Genomic DNA, 18,364 nt, shown 5'->3' with positions numbered 1-18,364 from the left:
CATCAGGGTCTTTTCCAATGAGTCAACTCTTTGCATGAGGTGGCCAAAGTATTGGAGTTTTAGCTTTAGCATCAGTCCTTCCAATGAATATTCAGGACTGATCTCCTTCAGAATGGACTGGTTGGATCTCCTTGCAGTCCAAGGGACTCTCAAGAGTCTTCTCCAACACCACAGTTCAAAAGCATCAATTCTTTGGGGCTCAGCCTTCTTCACAGTCCAACTCTCACATCCATACATGACCACAGGAAAAACCATAGCCTTGACTAGACGGACCTTTGTTGGCAAAGTAACGTCTCTGTTTTTCAATATGCTATCTAGGTTGGTCATAACTTTCCTTCCAAGGAGTAAGCGTCTTTTCATTTCATGGCTGCAGTCACCATCTGCAGTGATTTTGGAGCCCAAAAAAAGAAAGTCAGACACTGTTTCCACTGTTTCCCCATCTATTTCCCATGAAGTAATGGGATCCGATGCCATGATCTTCGTTTTCTGAACGTTGAGCTTTAAGCCAACTTTCTCACTCTCGTCTTTCACTTTCATCAAGAGGCTTTTTAGTTCCTCTTCACTTTCTCCCATAAGGGTGGTATCATCTGCATATCTGAGGTTATTGATATTTCTCCTGGCAATCTTGATTCCAGCTTGTGCTTCTTCCAGTCCAGCGTTTCTCATGATGTACTCTGCACGTAAGTTAAATAAGCAGGGTGACAATATACAGCCTTGATGTTCTCCTTTTTCTATTTGGAACCAGTCTGTTGTTCCATGTCCAGTTCTAAACTGTTGCTTCCTGACCTGCATATAGGTTTCTCAAGAGGCAGGTCAGGTGGTCTGGTATTTCCATCTCTTTCAGAATTTTCCACAGTTTACTGTGATCCACACAGTCAAAGGCTTTGGCATAGTCAATAAAGCAGAAATAGATGTTTTTCTGAAACTCCCTTGCTTTTTCGATGATCCAGTGGATGTTGGCAATTTGATCTCTGGTTCCTCTGCCTTTTCCAGACACATAAAAACGATTCTGGGCGATGTCCATGGAAGGTGAGAGTAAGAATACAGCAACAACAAAACCCCAGCACCCGGCACCCACGTGACAGTCACCGTCGCCCCGTGCGCCCCACCTCAGCAGCCCCCTGCCTCGCTCCAAGTCAGCGTCAGCCTCAACTTTGCACTTACAGTTCTCGTACTGTTACACATTTTTCTTCTTAAAACATTTTTGTCTCTTTTTAACCTCATAAAAATGATATACCACACGCAGCCCTCTGCCATCAGTGTTGTTATGCCAATGTTACGCCACGTGTGCTGTGTGCAGCTGACAGGCCTCATTCACTTTTTACTCAGCAAAATACTGGTCAGTGCACCCACCTATCTTTTTATCGCACTGCTTCCATTTTCTGCTGGCATGGACACTCTGTTCTGAACATTCTGGGGCATCTGTCCTGGGGAGCTTTCTCTAGGGCACACACTCTAGATTACGGGACTAGTGTTAAACTGTGACCTGCGGTCATATGTGGTCAGTCGCCTGTTTCTGTTAGGCTCTCAAGCTTAAAACGCTTTTTACATTTTTAAAGAGTCAAACAAACAAACGAAACAAAGGCAACTATGTGACAAGACCGTATACATTACCCACAAAGCCTGGAATATTTACCACTTCGCCCTTTAGAGAAGAATTTGCCAACTCCTGCCCTGAACTCCACATCTAGAGTTCACAGGAACGGCTGGTTTGCAGGGTGTAGGCGTGGCCAGCTCACAAGCTTTGCTAACCCTACCCTCTCACCAATGCTGGGCACCATTAGACAGCTTAATTTCCACCAATCTAGCAGGCACGAGGGTCCCTTTTCTTCTTTACTCTGATAATTAAATAGGTTTAGCATATTTTCATATGCTCACTGGCCATTTGTGCTTTTCCTTCTGTTGAAATGCCTGTGTCTGAATTTTTTAATTGGGTTATTGGTCTTTTAAAATATTGATTTGTAGAGGTGATTCATATGTCCTGACTGCTAATCTCTTGTTAGTTATATGTATATGTTTTCCCCTTAGGCTGTGGCTTCACTTTACCTTTCTGTATTTTAATGAAGTGAAGTTCTTAATTTTAATGTAGTCAAATGTATCCTTTTAAAGGATATCTTTATCTGTACCTCTTGGCCTTTTAAAAAGATTCAGATTAGCTTATGGGTGATGCTGATGAAAAAGGACAACCTAATATACAGGGAACCAAACTGAAGGCAGTTCTATCTCTATCACAGAATCATTTCCAAAAGAAGGATGTTCTGCTCAGGTAATGAGCCACCAACTATGTCAAATAGACTCACATTACTCAAGGGAAATATTCTACCTAAACAAGAGCTTAAGAAAGAAATTACATGGACCCCGAGCAGGGCCCAGGGTGCAAGCCGCCCTGCTCTGTTGGTGAGACAGTGGATGTGGGCCTCAGCTGGCCCACAGTCCTCCTGGTGCCCGGACAGGTGGATGAATGAATTCGCTCAGGTTTACCCATGATCCCAGACTCCACTGACGATCAAGGTCACTGTAAGAAGCCAGTTCTAATTGAAAGCATACAAGTCACCTAATCACCCCCTAAAACAACTAAGACAATTCGATGATATCTTTAAGTCTTAAGACAATTATCCACTGACTGTGTCCTGAAGAAAAGGAAGTTTTGGATTTAGGAAGACCATCACTGGAGGCGAATTTTCCACAACCAGCCCAGAGGCAGACGGTAGTGAGAGTGAGCGCTGCTAAAGCTGGCCACCGGTGGGTGTGTCCTAAGACCACACACAAGGTTAGGCAGGAGAACCGCCAGAGTGAACCTGCTTCAGGTGCCCGCCCATCTGCATGGCAGGGAGGGTGAAAACCTCAAGATCATCAAAGGAAATAAAATGTCTATCTGCAAGACCAAAGTTTTCAAAAGCAACAAGGGAGGACACGAAGATTAATTTATCTCTCATACTGTTCACCACTGTAAGCCAACTTAACTCCTTTCTGAAATCAGGTGGGGTGGACATAAATGAGGCAAATTCAAAATTGGTCGCCAGGTTAAGAACAGACGTGAGCGATGGCAGTGAAGACAGCTGAGTATGTAACTCCAAAGGTTCATCCTTCAAAAAAAGCAAGAAAAAAGATGGCAAGATCTGTCAGAAACAACCTGTGTGGAACTCTAAAAACTAAACAGAAAGCTTACAGCAATCAGAGGGATGCTTAATCAACAGAAACCTGCTGCACCTCAGTGAGGACAGTGAGCTCCGCGGCGCTTTCCCGAGCCCCGGCCCCTCCCCAGGAGGCAGTGGCCTGGAAGACAGAAGCCTGTAATCCCAGCACGGAGACTGGCTGGAGGCTGGGGGCCGGTGGAGCGGGACACACTCATGTGCAAAGAGTTTCGGGCGGAGTTACGGCCTATCTGGTGGCTCCCCGGAAGGCCTGCTCAAAACGGCTTGGCCCCATCAGACCCAGGACTCTCCCAGCGCTGAGGCAGCCACGGGGGCTGGCGGGCTGTCCTAAAAACACTCAGAGGCAAACAGATGAGTCGCTGCTGCCTGGGCCAACCAGTAACGGTAGAAGACGACGAGAGACAAACCAAAAGGTTGACAGGAAATACTGGGAAACGAGGGCTCTGAAGAGCTCCAACGTGCTACCAGGACCCCAGAAGGCCACGCACATGCTCAGGGCTGTGTGCACGCTCAGGAGAGATGCAAGACCCTGAACTCTCACCTCCGGCTGACCTTCAGGTTCTGTACAAGCAGGAAGTGATGCTAAGGCAAACCTGTCAACTGCCTGGCGGGGTGCTGAAAACACACCCTGATGCACACATACACCCTGTGGGAAGAGATCTGGAGATAATTTTGGTTCCAGGCACTTACAGAAAATCTCTTCTGATTCTTAGCTGACTACTACACTGGTGGAACAGAGACTTCAGTGACTACGCATGATAAAGCATGTGGACTTTACAAAATCAGCTCAAAAAACTCATTATGTAAACAGTTAACTAAAACAAGCAGCAAGAAATACTGGGGTTCAAGAATCTCGTTTCCATCTTTGCCATATTATAATATTCAAAATGTCCATTTTCAACAAAAAATTGTAAGTCAGGCAAGAAATAAGGAAGCATGGCCCATATACAGGAAGAAAAAAAAAGCAAGTAATAGAAACTGTCTAGGAGGAAACCCAGACATTACACTTACAACTGTCCATGAGTTCAAAGAGATAAAGGGAACTGTGTCCAAAAAAGTGAAAGAAACCATCTGAACAATGTCTCATGAAATAGAAAATATCAATAAAAATCAATAAAGTTTAAAAGGAACCAAATGGAGATCCTGGAGTTAAAAAGCACAATAATGGAAAAGAAAAATTCAATAAAGGGGCTCAACAGGAGAGCTGAATAGACAGAAGAAAGAATTAGAGAACTTGAAGATAGGTCAATTGAGATTTGAAGATAAGACAATTGAGCTTATCCAGTCTAAGTAACAGAAGGAAAAAATAATAAAGAAAAATGCAAAGAGCTTAGAGACCTATGGGACACTATCAGTCATACCAACATATACATTATCCTGGGAGTCCTAGAAAGAAGAGGAGGGAGAAAAAAAGGTGAAAAGAATATTTTAAAATATAATGGACAAGAATTTCCTATTTTTGATGAAAAGTATTAATTCGCACATTCAGGAAACAACAAACTCTATGTGGGTTAAACTCAAAGAGATCTATACTAATACACATTATCATTGAACTGCTGGAGGAAAGAAGGAAAATTTCGAAAGCAGCAAGAGAAGTGATTCCTTACATAAAAGCATTTCCTCAATAAGATTAACAGTTGACCTCTCATCAGAAACAATGGAGGGCAGAAGACAATGGGATAATATTTTTGAATGGCTGAAAGAAAAAAATATCAACTAAGAATCCTCTGTCCCTGGCCCCCCTCCGCAAAAATACCATGTTTCAAAAATGAAGACTCGACAAAATACTAGAAAACTAAGCCCTAAAGCACATTAAACATATTCTACACCACGATCAAGTGGAATTTGTCCCAGGAAGGTAAGAGTGGTTCAGCATAAGAAAATCAATCACTGTAATATACCACAGTAACAGCACAAGGGTGAAGTACACATGGTCACCTCAACTGGTGCAGAAAACCAAGTGGACAAAATTAAACACCCTTTCATTTTAAAAAGATCCTTAGAAACTAGGAATAAGAGGGAACTTCCTTGGTATGGGGCTTCCCTGGTGGCTCAGATGGTAAAAGAATCCACCTGCAATGCAGGAGACCCGGTTTCAATCCCTGAGTCAGGAAGATACCCTGGAGAACGGAATGGCTAGAGAATTCCATGGACAGAGGAGCCTGGCAGGCTACGTTCTGCTGCTGCTGCTGCTGCTGCTGCTGCTAAGTCGCTTTAGTCGTGTCCGACTCTGTGCGGCCCCATAGACGGCAGCCCACCAGGCTCCCCCATCCCTGGGATTCTCAGGCAAGAACACTGGAGTGGGTTGCCATTTCCTTCTCCATGCATGAAAGTGAAAAGTGAAAGTGAAGTCGCTCAGTCGTGCCCGACCCTCAGCAACCCCATGGACTGCAGCCCACCAGGCTCCTCCGTCCATGGGATTTTCCAGCAAGAGTGCTGGAGTGGGGTGCCACTGCCTTCTCCAAGGCTACAGTTCATGGGGCCACAAAGAGTCGGAAATGACTGAGCAACCAACACTTTCATCTTCACTTTTCCTTTACATGATAAAGGATAAAAGGTATTTGTGAAAAACCCACATTTAATGGTGAAAGATCAGGAAGAAGGGAAGGATGCAAGCTTTCACCACTGTTACTCAATATTACACGGAAATTCTACCCAGAGCAATTAGGCAAGAAAAAGAAATGAAAGGCATCCAAATTAGAAAGAAAGAAATCAAACCAGCTCTATTCACAGATGATATCATCCTATGTATAGAAAACCTCAAAGACTTCAGAAGAAAGTAACTAGAACTAATAAAAGAATCCACCAAAGTTTCAGGAAACAAATGCCGACAAAGAAACATCATTTCTGTTTCTATACAACAGCAACAAACAAACTGAATTAGAAAGTAACTCCATTTATAATAGCATCCAGAAGAATCAATTACCCAGGAATAAATTTAACCAATACGTGAAGGATCTGCTCACAATCGCTGAAAGAAAGAACACATCATTGAACAGTAAGATATTTGTGTGCTCCAAAACAAATCTATGTACATGGACTGGAAGACAATATTATGATGGCAATACTACTTCTGATGGTTAATTTTATGTGTCAACTTGTTGGGGTCACAAGGTGCCTAGATATCTGATCAAACATTATTCTAGGTGTTCCTGTGAGGGTGTTGGATGAGTTTAACATTTAAATAGGTAGACTGAATAAAGCAGACCGCCCTCCCTAATGTGGGTGAGCCTCACTCAGTCAAATGCCTAAACAGAACAAAAAGGTCTGCCCTTTCCCCAGGCAAGGAGGAGTCTTTGTGCCTGTCTTCAAAATGACACACTGGCTTTTTTTCCTGCCTTCAAACTAAAACAGAAATATTGGCTCTTCCTGGATCTGAAGCCTGGGTTTTGGATAGAAACCACATCCTTCCTGTCCCTCTTGATGAAAGGGAATGTTTCATGCAAAGATGGGCACAATAAAGGCAGAAACAGTATGGACCTAACAGAAGCAGAAGGTACTAAGAAGAGGTGGCAAGAATACACAGAAGAACTGTACAAAAAAGATCTTCATGACCCAGACAACCACGATGCTGAGATCACTCACCTAGAGCCAGACATCCTGGAATGCAAAGTCAAATGGCCCTTAGCAAGCATCACTATGAACAAAGCTAGTGGAGGTGATGGAATCCCAGTTCAGCATTTCAAATCCTAAATTAAGATGATGCTGTGAAAGTGCTACACTCAATATGCCAGCAAATTTGGAAAACTCAGCAGTGGCAACAGGACTGGAAAAGATCAGTTTTCATTCCAATCTCAAAGAAAGGCAATGCCAAAGAATGTTCAAACCACCATACAACTGCACTCATCTCACACGCTAGCAAAGTAATGCTCAAATTCTCCAAGCCAGGCTTCAGCAGAACATGAACCGTGGACTTCCAGATGTTCCAGTTGGACTTAGAAAAGGCAAAGGAACCAGAGATCAGATTGTCTACATCTGCTGGACCACAGAAAAACAACAGAGTTCCAGAAAAACATCTACTTCTGCTTTATTGATTATGCCAAAGCCTTTGACTGTGTGGATCACAGTGCAGAAAATTCTTCAAGAGACACTTGACCTGCCTCCTGAGAAGTCTGTATGCAGGACAATAAGCAACAGTTAGAACTGGACATGGAACAATGGACTGGTTCCAAATCAGGAAAGGAGTACATCAAGGCTGTATATTGTCACCCTGCTTATTTAACTTAAATGCAGAGTACATCATGCAAAATGCCAGGCTGAATGAAGCACAAGCTGGAATCAAGATTGCTGGGAGAAATATCAATAACCTCAGATATGCAGATGACACCACCCTTATGGCAGAAAGCGAAGAGGAACTGAAGAGCCTCTTGATGAAAGTGAAAGAGGAGAGTGAAAAAGTTGGCTTAAAGCTCAACATTCAGAAAACTAAGATCATGGCATCCGGTCCCATCACTTCATGGGAAATAGATGGGGAAACGACAGAAATAGTGACAGACTTTATTTTTTTGGCTCCAAAATCAATGTAGATGGTGACTGCAACCATGAAATTAAAAGATGCTTTCTCCATGGAAGAAAACTTATGACCAACCTAGATAGTGTATTAAAAAGCAGAGATATTACTTTGCCTGTAAAGGTCCGTCTAGTCAAAGCCCAAACTACTGGTTTTTCCAGTAGTCATGTATGGATGTGAGAGTTGGACCATAAAGAAAGCTGAATGCTGAAGAATTGATGCTTTTGAACTGTGGTGTTGGAAAAGACTCTTGATCTTTGCAAAAAGATCAAAACAGTCAATCCTAAAGGAAATCAGTCCTGAATGCTCACTGGAAGGACTGATGCTGAAGCTGAAGCTCCAAGACTCTGGCCATCAGATGGGAAGAACTGACTCATTGGAAAAGACCCTGATTCTGGGAAAGACTGAAGACAGGAGAAGAAGGGGATGACAGAGGATGAGATGGTTGGATGGCATCACCAACTTGATGGACATGAGTTTGAGCAGGCTTTGGGAGTTGGTGATGGACAGGGAAGCCTGGTGTGCTGCAGTCCATGGGGTTGCAAAGAGTCAGACATGACTGAGTGTGTGAACTGAACCGAACTACGCCATTAGCCCTCTTGATTTTCAGGCCTTTTGACTTAGACTGGAACTAAGCCACTGGCTCTTATAGTTGCCAACTTACACTGCAGATCTTGGGACTGTCCTGCCTCCATAGCTGTGTGAGCCCCAATTCCTTAGAATAACTATCTCTTTACACACACACACCTTATTGGTTCTCTTTCTCTAGAGAACCATAACAAACATACTACCCGAAGCAATCTACAGATTCAATGCAATCTCTATCAAAATTCCAGTGGCCTTTTACAGAAGTGAGAAATCTGATTCTAAAATTCTGTAAAGCAATTATCCTTCAATTAAAAAATAAATTTAAAAAATTCACATGGAATTGCAAGAGTCAAAACAGTATCGAAAAAGAAAAAGGAAGGTGAAAGACTTATCAAGCTTACTACTTCAAACCTTCCTACAAAATGACAGTAATCAAAATAATGAAATACTAACCTAAGGACAGGCATGTAGAAAACAGAACTGGGAGTCCAGAAACAAATTCATACGTCTACAGTCAAACGATTTTTGACAAGGATGTCAATACTATTTAGTTGGAAAAAAGAAGTCTCTGAAACAACTGGGTATCCAGGGAGATGAACGAACTTAGACCCCTGCCTCACTCTATACACGCAAACTGACTTAAATGGACGAGCAACTAAAATATAAGAACTCACACCATAAAGGGCTTCCCAGGTGGTGCCAGTGCAAAAGACCCACCTGCCAATGCAGGAGAGGCAAGAGATGCAGGTTTGATCCCTGGGTCAGAAAGGTCAACTGGAGGAGGTCATGGAACCCACTCTGGCATTCTTGCCTGGAGAATTCCACGGACAGTGTAGCCTCCTGGGCTACAGTCCATATGGTCGCAAAGAGTCGGACACGACTGAAGTGACTCAGCATGCATGCAACACCATAAGGTTTAGAAGAAAACACAGGGACAGGTTTTCATGTTGCTGAATCTGGCAAAGGATTCTTAGATATGACCCTAAAAGCACAAGCAACGAAGAAAAATAAGGGAAATTGGTCTCACAAAATTTGAAAACTTTTGTATATAAAAGGACACTATCAAGAATGTGAAAAGACAAAAAAATGGGAGAGCTATTTATTTTCTTGGGCTTCAAAATCTCTAAGGATGGGGACTATAGCCATGAAATTTAAAGAGGCTTGCGCCTCGGAAGAAAACTAGGAAACCTAGATGGCGTTATTAAAAAGCAGAGACATCACTTTGCCAACAAAGATTCGTATAGTCAAAGCTGTTTCTTCCAGTAGTCATGTACAGATGTGAGAGTTGGACCTTAAGCAAGGCTGAGCACAGAAGTACAGACGCTTTCCAAACTATAGTGCTGGAGAAGACTCATGAGAGTCCCTTGGACAGTAAGGAGAGCAAACCACTCTATCCTAAAGGAAATCAACCCTGAATATTCATCAGAAGGACTGATGCTGAAGTTGAAACTCAAACACTTTGGCCACCTGATGCAAAGAGCCAACTCATTGAAAAGGACGCTAATGCTGGGAACGATTTCGGGCTGGAAGAGAAGGGGATGACAGAGGATGAGATAGTTGGATGGCATCACTGACTCAATGGACACGAGTTTGAGCAAACTCTGGGAGACAGTGAAGGACAGGGAAGCCTGGGGGACTGCAGTCCGTGGGGCTGCAAACAGTCAGACACGACTTAGCGACTAAACAACAAACAACAACAAAATCTGCAAACCGTGACCTGGTAAGAGTGTAACATCCAGAACAACACAGGACTCTTACAGCTCAACCACAAGACAAACAACTCAACCAAAAAATGGGCAAAGGAGGTGAATAAACATTGCTCCAAGAAAAACACAGAAACAGCCAATGAGCATATGAAAAGATCTTCAACACCATCAGTCACCAGGGAATTACAAATCAAAACCACAGTGAGTTATCACTTCACACCCACCAGGATGGCTATGATTTTTTTTTTTTTAACAAGGTAAAACAACAAGTATTGTTGACGACGCAGAGAAACTGAAACCTTCATATATTGCTGGTGGAAACAAAATGGATTCGTTTTTTGTGGAAAACATTTTCAGTTTCTCAAAAAGTTAAACACAGAATTACCAATACGACCCAGCAATTGCGCTCTTAGGTGTATACCCAAAAGAACTGAAAACAGGGACTCAAATCAACTTATGTACAGACAGGTTTATAGCAGCATCACTCACAGTACTCAAAAGGCAGAAACAACCCAAATGAGCATCAACAGATAAACGAATAAACAAAATGGGGGGGGGTGTAAATATTACTCAGGCATAAAAAGAAATGGAGTGATGATGATACAGGCCACAACATGGACGAACCTGGAAAATACCACGCTAAGTGAAAGACGCCAAGAACAAAAGGCCACACAGTGCACGATTCCATCTATATGAAACATACAGAACAGGCAAATCCAGAGGCAGAGAGCAGAGTGGTAGCCTAGGAGATGAGGAGAAGGACAGCGATGGTTACCTGCTTCGTGGGTCCAGGGTTTCCTTTTGAGGTAATGAGAATGTCTGGGACCAGAGGGAGGGTGTGGTTACAACCTGTGAATGTACTATATACCACTGAATTGCTCACTTTAAAACGGTTAATTTTATGTTCTGTCATGCCAATTTTAAAAAACTACCTTTTAAAAAAAATAAACCATCACAAGATACTACTTCACAGCTATTAGGGTGGCTGTAATTTAAAAAGATGGAAAACTTCAAGTGTTGGTGAGGAATATGAAGAAATTGGAACCCTCGTACATTGCTGAATATAAAATGGTTCATCATCACTGTAGAAAACAATTTGGCAGTTCCTCAAAACAGTTAGCAGAGTTACCGTGTGGCCCAGCACCCCTACTCTTGTGCACACACCCAAAAGGAGTGGAGAAAGGCGTTTACACGGTTACTTGCACACGCATGTTCATGGCAGCAATATTCAGGACAGGGCCATTCAGCCCAGAGGTCTGTCAAGAGAGGGCTGGATACACAACGCTTACATGTGTCTATATAATGTGCTGTTATTAACCATAAAAAAATAAAGCGCTGACACACGGTACAACATGGGAAAACCGTGAAAACGTTTCGCTAGAGTAACGGGAGCCAGAAAGAGAAGGCCGCGCGTCGCACGACTCCATCTCTGTGTCACGTCCAGAACAAGCAGATCCATGCAGACGGAACGCAGAGTCGTGGTTGACAGGGGCTCAGGTGAGAGGAGACTAACAGAGAGACTGAACGGAGTTTCTTCTTGGGATGAAAATGTCCTAGAAATAGGCAGCAATGATGGCTATACAACACTGTGAATATACGAAATAAAACCCACTGAACTGTACATTTTGAATGGTTTAAATGACATTTTTTGTAAAAAAAATAAATAAATAAAGTTTTAATAAAAACAGTGGGGTCTACAGAGCTTAGACACTCTGATTTCTTTCTTCATCACTGAGCTTGATAACCACTCCACACCAACCCTGGCAAAACAATAGCAGAACCCCAGCTGGATCTTCGGCTGGAACAATGCCTGCTGTAAGTGCAGCAGCAAGAACTGACACTGTGCTCAGAGACCCCCAACTAAAAGCCACCGGTGAAAAAAAGCTCCTTGGTTCTCATTACAATTCTCTAAAACAAACAGATACCTAAAATACCTGTGATGGTCATTTCTCACCTACAAGTGTATCTGTTCATTCACGCCCACCTGGGGGTGGCCAGGAAGCCCACGTGTGCCCCTCGCGGAGGCTGACCACCCGAAGCATCGGTGAGTAAGCAAAGTCCCATCTCTGGAAGCTTCTAAAATGGGGGACTTGTGGCAACCTTTGACTAGATTTCTTGATTTAAAATAAATACCTTTATTTCACTTACTTTTATGTGGGTATAAAATAGTTAAAATTTCCCTTAATCCTAAAGTTTAGATGTGGCAATTACAGGTTAACAAAACTTATGCTTAAAATAATGATTATGCTAATGAAGAAAAATGATGCAAATTCAGTCAATGGCCTTAAGGAGATGGTGGAGGCAGCTTTCAGGGACCTGCAGACTGGTGCTGAACAGCCTGATCTGGGGAAGAGGCTCAGGGGTTGCAACACCCACAGACGGGAAGCACATGGCTCCGGTGAACACACGGGGTCATGCGGAGATGGGAACCCTGGCCCCAGTCATGGCTTCACCTTCCCAGCCTCATCCCAGCATTAGGTCTGGAAAGAGGATATCTGCTTCCACACACAGAGAAACGTTCTGCCCAACAGGAGTGGCAGACACGCCAGGTGGAGACAGCACAAAGGGAGTGACCGTGAAGGGCAAGTGTGGGCTCGAGAACGGCCCCCTACGTCGGTGCGCTAGGAGGACTCCGACAGGAGGCGGGACCGGAGCCCCAGGAAGCAGCGGCCTGGGCGGGCATGCCGGGCCCACACCGCGGGGAGGCGGGCAGGGAAGGCGGGGCCTGGCGTTCACAGGGCGAGAACTCCGATGCTGCAGCTTCCAACGGAGCAGGATTACTGCTCTGTTACTACGTGTTTACTGCTTGCTACGTGTCTAGGTATGAATTTAACGTATTTTGAGGCCACATTTTATCCAAATGAAAAAAAGTCTTTATTTGAGACATCGGTTTCATAAAGTTTTAGCTTCTAACCAGCTTCTCACTCAATTGAGGCATCAGTCACTCAGTCAGTTCAGCTGCTCAGTCGTGTCTGACTCTTTGCGACCCCATTGACTGCAGCACACCAGGCCTCCCTGTCCATCACCAACTCCTGGAGCTTACTCAAACTCATGTCCATTGGGTCGATGATGCCATCCAACCATCTCATTCTCTGTCGTCCTCTTCTCCTCCCGCCTTCAGTCTTTCCCAGCATCAGGGTCTTTTCCAGTGAGTCAGCTCTCGGCATTAGGTGGCCAAAGTATCGGAGTTTCACCTTCAGCACCAGTCCTTCCATATGAATATTCAGGACTGATTTCCTTTAGGATGGACTGGTTTGATCTCCTTGCAGTCCAAGGGACTCTCAAGAGTTTTCTCCAACACCACAGTTCAAAAGCATCAATTCTTCAGTGCTCAGCTTCCCTTATGATCCAACTCTCACATCTTTACACGACTACTGGAAAAACCATAGCTCTGACTAGACAGACCTTTGCTGGCAAAGCTGAGGCGTACCTGGACTCAGAAACACAGTGAAGAGCCGGACTGGGTTCCCTTCACTTTGCTCTGCATCTCCATTACGCTGATGATTTATTTTATGTCCCTTGCTTTGGTGGTTTAAGTTGAGCCACACTTGGAGATTAGAAACTGGAAACAAACGCACATCTGCTGACAGAAGGGTGCTCCAAGGGTTGGAAAGCCCGGGGAAAACCAAAAAAGGGAAGCATCAGATAAACAAAGAAAATGGCTCCTGCCAGCAAGAAAGTGCTAAACAACAGAGATGCAGGAAAACCAGCTCCACGTCAAGCCCAGGAGGGAGATTAAAACAGCATCCATGTGAGGCCAAGGAAAGGAGAACGCCACAGGCAGACAGGTGTGCCCTGTTGATAAGAAAGCGCTCTGGCAATCCACAGTTATGCAGACATTTCAGCACACTGACTGCTCAGGACACCTGATGCCAGACGCTCTGCTCAGGGAGCCGCCTGTGGCTAACTCACTGGGAAAGCACAGAGGGGCCTGGACTCTCACCCAGACAAACAGGCCGCTCCTCATCGCACAGGAAAAAGCCCCGCATAGGAGAGAGGGAGGGGGAGAGAGAGACTGACGCAGGCAGACGGCTGGAAAGGAACCTGATTAAACCATGATATGAAACTTGGTCTCAAATTCTTCAGGAAAACAATAGCTGCCTGAGACCCAGCACTGCCAATATTGCTCAGTTCAAATGACTTAGGATGTTAAACAAGGGTTCATTCAACTCTGGCTGCTCCTGGACCAGGGCCAGAGCCCAGCCATCTGGACAGGAAGGAGCTGAGGGCTCCGTCCGCCTGACAGCGACTCAGGGCGGGCAGCACCTTTCCCAGAGAGGCTGCCCTGAGTCAAGCCTGGCCTGGAGGCTCTGGGGCTGCAGGCTGTGAGAAGGTGCGCTTTCCTGAAGCACCGACTTGACTAGGAAATCAGAGTGAAAGCAAGAAGCATGGCGCCATTCAGGAGTGGATTACAGCATTTAAATCACTTGGAGAATACAGGCAGGAGATGCCAAAAGTCAGCGGCTCTGAGCTCTGAGCTCCTGACCGCTCTCTTTCGCCAGCTTCCCCTCTGCCACCGGTGGTGCACATGCGGGAGCTGTTCAGGTGCTGATCCAGGCCCCTTCTCTGTCCTGCTGGGTAATCGACCTGCACAGAGGAGCCCCCGCTCCGAGCCCCACGCTCGCGGAGCTCCTGGACAACCCGCTCCCCCTCAGCTGCACGGGAGCCCCATGGTCAGTGCAGCCCAGACGGAATCTGCTGTCTTCGGCACTTCCCATGGCTGTTGGGCAGGCCTCGACCTGCTCAGAGACCCGCTCTCATCTCGGGGAATGACGCTGTCACCCGGCTAGCTGCCCACGGCAGACCTGCCCTCGTCTCCCTGATTCTGACACACAATCACTCAATAATACCTGCCGATTCCATGGCACCGTCACGACCCTGCTTATAGGGTGCTCACTCCGTGGCCAGGGAGACGCTCTCAGGTACAGTGTCCTCATCTGCAGTCTCTTTCAGCTAACATAGCTCACCCTGAGTTTCTAGCCCAAGTCTTTGAGTTTAACCATAAGGAAAACCGGGCCACGGTTGGGAATGTACTTGCCAGGTCCCAAAATTACTAGGGAATCTGCAGCTGGACAAATTGATGACTTTTATATGCAGGAGAAACACATACTGAATAATGCCAACATATTTCTAAGTTAGTCTTCCTCTATAATGTAACAACCAACATTGTGGAACGCTAAACAGCTGTTAAAATGGATGAGGAGAATCCCTGTATATGGCTATGCCGCAAGCTCATGATATGTTGTTAACTGTTTTAAAATATGGAGAAAAGCTTGTACACTACTATTTTTAAAGAAAGAGGGCTGTGGGCACAGACACACACAAGTATTTATATTATATTAAGTGAGTGTTAGTCGCTTAGTCGTGCCCAACTCTTTGCAACCCCATGGACTGCAGCCTACCAGGCTCCTCTGTACGTGAGATTTTCCAGGCAAGAATACTAGAGTGGATTACCATTTCCTTCTCCAGGGGATATTCCCAACCCAGGGCTCGAACCTGGGTCTCCTGCAGCACAGGCAGATTCTTTACTGACTGAGCTACAAGGGAAGTCCATATTACAGTAGAAAAATAAAAAACGTTAAAAATGTTACCTGGGGAAGAGAGAAGAAACAGGCTATAAAGATCAGAAAAGAGAGCTAGATTTCTGAAAATACTTTGGCTGTCCACCAAAAAGGTCCAGGACAGTAACCGGCCCTGCAGCAACGATGTACAGGTTGTGGTCACGAGACACCATGCTCTATAAGAGGGACCCGGAGCTGCTTAGAGAAACAGCCGGCTCCAGGTCTGGGGTGAAACAGCACACACGAATCTACAGACTCTCCCCACTTTAGAGAGCGAAGGGCAAGGAGGCAACGGAGAGAGGCACCACCGCACACGTGGAGCAATCCTCCCATCTACGGGAGCAACAGCTGCCGTGTCTCACAGCACGTCACATACGTTTAAATTCACGAGTTTATACTGACACTTCTTCCCTGGTCACTTGAGAAGCGGCTATGAGACCGTCTCATTGTTTCGAGAATCCATAAAGAGAAAGAATCAGGCATTCATCCTACTGCTTCCATCTGAACTGTCCCTTCAGTTCAGTTCAGTTCAGTTCAGTCGCCCAGTTGTGTCTGACTCTTTGCGACTCCATGAATCGCAGCACACCAGGCCTCCCTGTCCATCACCAACTCCTGGAGTTCACTCAAACTCATGTCCATCGAGTCGGCGATGCCATCCAGCCATCTCATCCTCGGTCGTCCCCTTCTCCTCCTGCCCCCAATCCCTCCCAGCATCAGAGTCTTTTCCAGAGTCAACTTTTCGCATGAGGTGGCCAAAATATTAGAGTTTCAGCTTTAGCATCAGTCCTTTCAATGAACACCCAGGACTGATCTCCTTAGGGTAACCAAATAGGATTTCAGTGAATCAAGGCAAAGTAAAGGATGAGACTTTCACCATCATCATTTGCAATCCCTAACGACCATGGGTCCAGGTGCCGAGCGCCACGAGGACCAGAGCAGATGCACGTACCGCCACCTCCAAGCGCTGAGCTCAAAGGCTGAGCCGCTCGAAGCTCTAGATCCACCTCCCATCTCCCAGGAAATAAAAGGAGAGAAGAACGCGTTCCATGTAAATGGGGACACCCCTGACCACAGAACAGCTGACACAGAAAATGCCAGGAAGAAAAGGGACGGGGCGGAGCAATCAGCTGACTGACAGAGGCAGAGCAGCTAAACGCAACTGTTTGGACCCTGTTTCAAACTAAAAAAAACTGAGACTATTGGGGAAAACTGAATGGTACTGTGATTATGAATAAAATTAAATACCAGTTTTCTTGATGCTTCTGAATGTTATCAAAAATAGCTGTGTATTAAATCTCACTTTGGATGCAAACATTTCAAACCTATTTTATATTCACGCTAATGTTCTAAGATATGAAAGAGTTCTTAATTTCAAGAATAAAATGCCACTCAATCACAAATTAAGAGATTAAAACACAGGGTGTTTTGTTTCCTTTCAAACTCCCAGAGAAAGACAGTGAAGGAGTAAGCAGTTCCTGTATCAGATGCAAGCCTCGGCTGGGCAGGCCTCCACGCGCAGCTCTGGCACCTCTACCGCGGCGGCGCCCTCCCCGGGCAGGAGCACGCCGCCAACTCGGGTTTCCAACCTCATTAACTGTCACTAAGCCCTCAGGGGCAATGTCTATTACTCACAGAGTTTAACGCTGGTTTAAAAGGAGAGAAAAGAAGTCAGAAACACACACCCAAATATGCTACCGCAGATCCGGAAGACACTCAGATACACCTGTTACAGAACGAGACTGCTAACGCCGAAAATGGGTAAGTTCAGGATGTTTCTGAATTTAATTACTTCACTGTCATGCAAAGACACACTGGGAACAGCTGGAGAAAAACCTACGCAAATGGAAATTTCTAGTGACATACCTGTATGTTGTATGCTGCAAGAGGATTTATCTGAGCTTGACCAGGCAGGAAGAAACTTCAATAAAGAAAGAAGCAAAGCAGAGTCAACTTTATCCTTCTTCAGATACTGTAGTGGAGTCCCTCACCTAGGAAGTAAGAATGACACGTGGTTAACTCACATGCGGAAAATTTTTTAAAGCTTTGAAAAAACTGAATTTCAAAAACGGAAATTTCTAAAACATGATAAAGTAAGAAGCTCGAGAGAAAACATTTTTAATCATTCTATATAAACGTATGCTTTGGATTTTCTGCATTTTTTGAGGTGAACATAAATTACAAAGGCTGGGTAACTTCAGATAACTTTTTTAAAAATCACTTTTATCATGAAATGTATGTACATAGTCAAGCACAAGAAACATGTATGTGCAGGTTCATCAGGTTATTAAACAAAACCCCAACTACCACCCAGGCCACAGAGCGGGGCACTGCTGGGATCCTCAAAAGGCTGGGTGCCTCCCTCTGACCCCTAACCCTTTCCTTCCCCTGTAAGTACCAACCACCCTAACTTCCTGTGATCCTTCCTCTGCTTTTCTCTAGCTCACCCCTAGGCTGGTAGCTCTGGTCGTTTATTTTCGCCAGCTCCTGACTCCTACGCAGACATGATCACACAGTGTATGTTCCCTCGTCTTGCTTTGGTTTTGCCCCCTTGTTGTTGCTGGCCCTGCTGTTTATCTTCACTGCTGCATATTATTCCACTGTGCAACACACCATCGTCTACTTACCATTCGGCTTCTGCTTTGGAGCCAACACAAGCACTCCTAAGATCTTTCTGGCACAGATCTCTTAAGCATTTGGGGGTAAATACGCCTAGTGCATATATACATGCGAGAGTGACCGCTAGACTGTGAGGTCAGCGTATATTCAGCTCCACTACATAAAGCTAAACAGACTCTTCCCACAGCAGCTGTAGTGACTCACACGACTGCAAGAAGGGGAGGAGAG

The 18,364-nt window shown here is 45.0% G+C and overlaps 1 protein-coding gene across 1 annotated transcript in view; it reads right to left on the bottom strand.

Moving 5' to 3' along the window:
- The window catches only part of TRAF3 (TNF receptor associated factor 3), a 49,117-nt gene extending 31,636 nt beyond the window's left edge, over positions 1–17,481 (bottom strand). Inside the window, exon 1 of the mRNA XM_068991150.1 lies at positions 17,384–17,481. The gene's annotated coding sequence lies outside the window, so the exon portion shown is untranslated. The remainder of the gene's footprint in view (positions 1–17,383) is intronic.
- Between the last annotated feature and the right edge of the window lie 883 nt (positions 17,482–18,364).

Source organism: Capricornis sumatraensis, chromosome 19 (assembly GCF_032405125.1).
Source record: "Capricornis sumatraensis isolate serow.1 chromosome 19, serow.2, whole genome shotgun sequence".
Lineage (NCBI taxonomy): Eukaryota > Metazoa > Chordata > Mammalia > Artiodactyla > Bovidae > Capricornis > Capricornis sumatraensis.
Note: the sequence above shows the minus strand (reverse complement) of the source record. Positions and strands in the feature narration are given on the sequence as shown.